This window comes from Macaca nemestrina, chromosome 5 (genome assembly GCF_043159975.1).
Source record: "Macaca nemestrina isolate mMacNem1 chromosome 5, mMacNem.hap1, whole genome shotgun sequence".
NCBI lineage: Eukaryota > Metazoa > Chordata > Mammalia > Primates > Cercopithecidae > Macaca > Macaca nemestrina.
The window spans coordinates 21,208,848-21,216,206 of NC_092129.1; the positions used below are offsets into that span (position 1 = coordinate 21,208,848).

Sequence of the window (7,359 nt, forward strand, 5' to 3'; positions counted from 1 at the left end):
GGCATCACCCCTAGGACCTTCTCCCGTCTTCCCACTTGGTGGCCAAGTGTAGAAGGTGGGGTGCAGCGATATTAAAAGAGACACTGTTTTAGGAATGTAGTGATTATGGCCTAAGGCATTCAAGAAAAGACATAGTTGGAAGATGTGTAGTAAATTTAACTGACTAGAAAATAACCATTCCCATTTTCCTGCATACTTTGGGTAAAATTTCCATTTGTGGTCATCAATAAAGAACATTTTTTCAGAAAGACTTTGGAAGCCAGTATTCAGGAGCAGCAGGATGAATCACGCAGCTTAATGAGTAATGATGTGACCAGCATTACAAAATAAGGTGTACAAAATACTGCAGAGGCAAGAAGAACGATTTTGTTTTGCTAGAAATGACAATCAGCCATGGGATTGTGTGTAGCAGCACTGCTTATTTTTTTTCTTCTAAATCATGGTGAGAGATATGAAATTAGACAGCAGTGCATTTGACTTACGTAAGCTTATAAGATAATTCAGATGACATGAAATAATTATAAGCATGTTTGTAAACTCCATATCAACATTATTTCCTGATAATTAAATTCATATATCATCTTATAAAGCATTGCTATTCTCTGTTCATCTTTATTGCTAATGAAGTATGTCCCTAAGAGATTCATCTTATTTGTATTCTTCTTAGTTTCTTCTGCAGGTAATACAAATTAGTAGTTGCTCTTTACTAATAGAAGAAAAGAACATGAAGAGATGGCTTTTCTTCCTGAATAGGAAAAGATGGTGCCTGGACACCATGGAGAATCTTCACACAAACAGATTAAACAAAAAGAAATGTATATGCATTGTCACATGATCCTTCAGGTGCTGCTTTACCGGCTGGACACCTCTGTGGCCAGTGGTACCTCTACTTGAGTTTTGCTTGTTCCTGCTGGGCTCGTTCAGCCCACTTGGCCCAGCAGGCCGTGCTCGCTTGCGCTACCGGCCCAGATCCTATGCCTGCCCAGAGGGAAACAGGTGCGGAGCGGCAAAGGGTGTGTGAGCGAGCAAGTACGGGGTCCGGCCACTGTACACAGCAAGCATGCCAGCTGCTGCAGCAGGGCGGGTAGCTCCTGGCACCGTCACCATGCGAGACTGTGGCTCGACCAGACATACCGCAAGCAGCTTCCACTGTGGAAACCAACGTCTGGATGAGTCGAATGCAGTGGCACCCCAAAACGCAGAGATTCCAGGAACCACAGAGCTCCAAAGAGGGTATTACAATGTGTCACAGCCCTGGCTCAAGGAGCCTCGAGGTCTGGGCTTCCAGAATGGCCACAGCTCTTCTCTCCCTCTTGTCACCTGCAGTGTGGGCAGCAGGGATAGGGGGCATGTTTTGAGGGAGTGTGTTTCAGCCCGTTTGTGTTACAGGTCTTTCAGTCTCACCACCCCACTCTGGCCCGGCCCTGCGGCTGCTTCCAGTCATGTGGGGCAGCCGCCCAGCCCTAGCAGAAGGTGGGAGGACTACAGTGTTAAAGCTCTGGCTTGGGGAATCCCAAGATCTAGGCCCCTGGAAGGGTTGCCCCTCTTCGTTTCTGCAGTCTGGGAGCATATCACCGCCCACAGCTCGGCAAGCAGGCCAGGAACATGTCACAGCCCCTTTAGCTCCCGACTGTTGTTCAGCAAGGACCAGAAAAGTGTTACAGCTCCTTTTGCTCCCGCTGTTCAGCAGGTCCTGAGCTCTTGTCCTTCATCCAGAAAGAATGAGGTTATGCAGAAAACTGGAGGGTGAGCAAGGCAGAGAAGAGCTTTATTGGGGACAGAACAGCGCTCGGCGCAGAGGACACCCAAAGTGTGTGGCTACCATCTGCAGGCAGGTAGTAGCCATGAGTGTCTAAGCTGGCCTGAGTCCAGCGGCTTTTATGGGCTCAGAATGCAGGAAGTGCATGCTGATCGGTCCATGGGTGGGCTGAGAAAAAGCACCACTTAATTGGTCCAAAGGTATCAAGGAAAATCTCACTCCAGGTTAGAGACTTCACCTGGAACTGATAGCCCAGCCCCTAGGCTTCAGGCTGTCCCTGGCTTGAAGATGGAGTTTCACTGGGGACCTGCCCCTTCCCACCTAGGAACCTGTCTACCTCCCGCTGCCATCAGTAATTCTCTATTATTTATTCCAAATCTTCATCAATAAGTCATTATATCTTACAAGGGCCCATGAGTTTTAAAAATACATTTTTAAATACAATTATATAAGATTGTTTATAGAGACAGGGACTGTACAAAAAAATTTTGCCACCAGGACACTACATACCTTAGGGGTAACCCCAACTCAACCCTTCACTGTATTTTCTCAAAGGAAGCCAGAGAATTGATGACTTACATTTAAATTTTTCATTTTAATTCTCATGTTTTTTCTATACATTTAAAGTCATTTATATTGCATTTCACTAACCCTATCTTCTATCTCTTTTGCTCCTTTGTTTTCTTCTCCCCATGTCTCAATCCTTTTCACATCCAAAGCAAAGGTAGGGGTTAGTGGAGAGTGGTGAAGAGGGAGAGGAAAAGAGGAAGAGGAGGAAAGTCAAAGAACATCAAAATGGTTATTACTAGGGTAGGAGGAAAGGAACATGTACAAACTTTATTTCTTGTCTTCCCACCTTCTACTTTGTTCTTACATGCGAGGCAATGCTGGAAGTGTAGCTGACTTACACCTAGCGTTGTCCCTGCTTTGTTGTTACCCAGAATTGAGGCCCCTATATGTTATATGGTTCAAGAACATTAGCATCAAGGCTGTTAGGAGAAAAACAACTCCATGAATAAATACTACTTGTATGAGTTCATTTTCACACTGCTATAAAAAAAAACTACCTGAGACTGGGAAATTCATAACTAGGTTTAATTGACTCACAGTTCCGCATGGCTTGGGAGGCTTCAGGAAACTCACAATCATGGCAGAAGGCAAAGGGGAAGCAAGGCACGTATTACATGGTGGGGAGAGAGAGAGTGGTGAGGGGTGGGGGAAGTGCCACACTTTTAATCCATCAGATTTCACTAGAACTCACTATCATGAGAAGAGCAAGGGGATGTTCACTCCCATGATTCAATCACCTCCCACCAGGCCCCTCCCCTGACACATGGGGATTACAATTCAAGATGGGAATTGGGTGGGGACTCAGAGCCAAACCATACCACTACTCCTTTAGCCAAGGCACCTTGGGTCAGAGAAGTTAACTGCTACCTCTGAAGTCTACACAAAATTGACTGCAATATAAACATGATCTTGAGAATCATACGCTCTTACATCTGGAAGGAATCTCATAGATCGTTTTACCCAACTCCCTCGTTTTATAGATGGGGAAGCTCTTAGATCCAGAGAGATTGTTTCTTACCCAAATTTATATGACAAATTCATTGTAAAGACCTGTAACCTAGCCTTATAATCCCCCAGTCCAGTGTTTTTAGAACTGTACCATGTTACCAGTCTTTTGGATTCATTCATTCACTCAGAGAGTTAATATTTTCTGAGTGCCTAGTCTGTTTAGGTACTGCCTTACATGCCAAAATACAATAGTAAACAAAATTTCTACCCTCATGGAACTTACATTCTACTAGAGGGAGAAAGAGTATGAACATAATAAATAGTGTAATTTTAAAGTAGCATGGGAAAAATAAAATGAGTTAAAGAGGATAGGTAGTGCTAGGAGGGTTGTGATTTTAAGTAGGGTGGTCTAGTTGGGGTAACCCCATTTAGAAAGTGACCTTTGAGGAAAGACTTGAAGGAAGTGAGGGGGTGACACATATGGGTATGGGAGGAACAGCATTCCAGACAAAGGGAACAGCAAGTGCAAAGACCTTAGGAGGAAATCCTGCCTTGCATGCTTGAGGAACAGCAAAGAGGCTAGTATGGCTGGAGTAATGGAATAGAAGAAGAGAGACCTGAGTGAGCACACTCAGCCGCCTCGCCATGTGATGGCCTGTGCTACCTCAGTACTCTGCAGAGTCCCCACATGCAAGAAGGTCCCACCAAATGTCCCCCTTGACCTTGGAATTCCAATACTCCAGCACTGTAAGAAATAAAATTACCCAGTTTCGGGTATTCTGTTATAAGCTTAGTCCAGAAAATGGACTAAGACACAGAAAGAAGAGCTGTGAGGATGAGGATCAGGAAGCCAGATTCTAGGACCTATATTATAAATACATGGTTTTAATCTGAGATGAGGATGGGGCAGTTATGAGCAAAGGAGTGATATGGACTGGTTTACATTGTAACAGAACCACTCTGGCTTCTGTGTTGACTCAGAGTAGATTGTAGGCCAGGGAACTGAGTTAGGCTGGAAAGTATTACTAAGATTCACTACCCTTGAAGAGATATCTACTCAGGTGAGCACACAAAACTAAAATTTTATATGGCTCTTTGTGCTTGTGACTGGTAAAGTCTTTGAGATACCTGAGTAAATGAAACATTAGCCACATGAACTGTTTAATAATTAAAATTAAGCATGAAATAGGGAATTCTCAACACTGAGCTTCTGATAGTGTGATTGCTAGAAAACTCACAGGCACAGAAAAGTAAAAATAAACATCAAAGTAATTTTTAAAGGCTTATAGTATTAGTAAAGAGCAACTACTAATTTGTATTACCTGCAGAAGAAACTAAGAAGAATACAAATAAGATGAATCTCTTAGGGACATACTTCATTAGCAATAAAGATGAACAGAGAATAGCAATGCTTTATAAGATGATATATGAATTTAATTATCAGGAAATAATGTTGATATGGAGTTTACAAACATGCTTATAATTATTTCATGTCATCGGAATTATCTTATAAGCTTACGTATCTTGCAAATGACTAAGGCTGAGTTTATTACTTCTGGTTCCAGATCCTATGATGACTATCATAGTCAGTTCTCACGCTGCAATGAAGAAATAACTGAGACTGGGTAATTTATAAAGGAAAGACTTTTAATTGACTCATAGTTCTGCATGGATGAGAAGGCCTCAGGAAACTTATAATCATGGCAGAAGAGGAAGCAAACACACCTTTTTTTTTTTCACATGGCTGCAGGAAGAAGACCGAGTGCCCAGGGAAGAAGGAAGCCCCTTATAAAACCATCAGATCTCGTAAGAACTCACTATCACAAGGACAGGATGGGAAGAATCGGCCCCGTGATTCAATTATCTCCACCTAGTCCCTCCCGTGACACGTGGGGATTATGGGAACTACAATTCAAGATGACATTCAGGTGGGGACACGGCCAAACCATATCAATGGCTCACACCGTTTGCCTACCTGCAGAGCTTAAAACACACTTGGTCTATAACATCTTTAACTACCAATTAAAAACGAAACACTAAAAGAAAGTCAATTTGCCTCATGAGAATTTTCCACAATTTCAGTTAAGGGACTTGCTGTGTTCTGTTAAGCATGTGTTATGGTCAAAATGAAATTAGAGATCCACTAAAAAATGCTTAATAATGCATATGTAGGTATGACAAAGATTTGCAGATGTGTTTCCTTGATTACGAGAGCCATCTCCAGTATCAAAGTAACACTCTTGAGCATTCTGAAGCATGTAGGGTTTATTTACAGTGATACATAAGGTTTGAAAAGGATGCTTTACCAAAAGTTTTGTTAATGAAATAGGAATGCAAATAAAGAGGTACTACATTTACTAGATTGCAATTGGCAACCAAAAGGAACCTTTTTCTAACGTAAACCTTGTTATGTTTGTTGCTTTGCTGCATCTCATTTCTTTTGGTAGGTTGTTTTTATTATTCTGTTAGGAGAAAAAACTTAATTTTGCTTGATTTTCTTTGATCTAGGAGTCATTTAAAGATGTAATGCCATCTTCCCTGCCAAATTTGATTCTGTCTTCCTCACTTATTTCGGTCAACAGAACTTCATCTTTCCAGTTCTTGTAGCCAAAAATCAGCCTTGACACCCCCTTGGAACTTATGCACTAGTGTTTCCTCTGGCAGCTCTTTCCTTATAACAAATCATTATAATTCCTCTGAACTGAAGCGATCCAAAAAAAAAAAAAAAAATGAGCAACTTATAATTGCAAAGTTACTTTATGTATTTTGATTCTCATCATAGTTAGGAGACTCCACTCTTTTCCTTAAAGTTTAAAAGAATGCCTGAAATCAACCCTTAATACCGTAAACACATAATGAGTACCAAAGCGTTCCTCTGTCATAGGTAAGCAGCACTCCTCAATAAAAGATCAAGGTGCCTTCTGGTCCATGGGACATCACCATTTCAACAAGAGAAAACTTCAGAGGCTTCATTAGGAAGCTTTCGTTTAAAAAGTGTTCCTCCCACTATACAAGTGAAACCAGCTTTAATACAGAGAAATCAAAACAAAGAAAAATAAAGTGGGGAACAGCTTTTGAGTATTTTCTTAAAATTTTCCATTTTTTCGACTTTGCACAATATTATAATAAAGGAACATGGGATCCTTTATTATTGTTACCACAGTTGTTTAATATTCTTTTCATAAAGTTAACCATGTTTATTTAGCCATTTTCTTAGCTTTTGCCATCATGGCACTTTGAAAATTTTCTTTGTAATTGCTGCAATGACCTTGGAGATCACAGATGCATGCTACCTGCTCAAGTTTATTCTTGGAAGTGGTATTACCAAATTAAAGGTTCTCAATATTTCCTGGGGTACTGCAATTTTTAATTGCATATTAAAACTGTTATTACTGAGATCGACATTCCTCTCACCAATTCACAAATACACAGTCACGGACATCTTGAGATCTATAAAACGTCAAGCCGCGTTCATTTCACAAATTCACAAGTTAAACCTAAAGATCTGAACCGAGAAGCCGGACCTAGGGTCTATTTCTCCCCCCCGGATCCACCCCGACTTATTAAGCAGTTAGGCCGACCCTTCCGTGCTCATTCAAGGCAGTGCAGAGCTTTTGTTCCCCCGCCCAGTGGAATCTACCCTGGTCCCAGCCCCTCGTCCAACTCCCGTGGGACGCCACGCAATACGGAGTTCAAGAAGCGCAGAATCTCCTGACCCCCACTAGTCCACACTAGGTAGCAAGACCGCAGCACCTACGCCACAGGGTCAAATCGGAAACCAGAAAAGGCACCCGATGCCCGTCGCCCAGTCTCGGCCACCAGCGACGCTTTCTTTCCCTGGCGCACGATGCCGGCCTTTCAGCCCAGACTCATCGAGCGAGGATGCCGCGCTGAGAAGTTTCTAAGGCTCAGGGCCTGCAAAGCCCAGCAGCCGGCTGTAGGTGTCCTTAGCAAATGCCAGACCGCGCGCACCGTCCCAGCAAGTCCCGAGCGAGTGTGGGACAGGCAGCAAATCAGTGCCCCCCTGGCCAGGCAGAACTAGTCGAACTTGGAAGTAGAGAGCAGGCAGAGGCCGGCGCTTA

General features: G+C 42.7%; 1 protein-coding gene across 3 annotated transcripts in view; it reads right to left on the reverse strand.

Moving 5' to 3' along the window:
* The window catches only part of LOC105465475 (trafficking protein particle complex subunit 3L), a 100,562-nt gene extending 93,257 nt beyond the window's left edge, over window positions 1-7,305 (reverse strand). For 2 of the 3 annotated variants that reach the window (XM_071096349.1, XM_011713922.2), the window contains exon 1: window positions 7,035-7,305. The gene's annotated coding sequence lies outside the window, so the exon portion shown is untranslated. Of the gene's footprint in view, window positions 1-7,030 lie in introns of all 3 variants that reach the window. The other variant, XM_071096348.1, reaches the window with a different exon arrangement.
* Window positions 7,306-7,359: the final 54 nt, after the last annotated feature.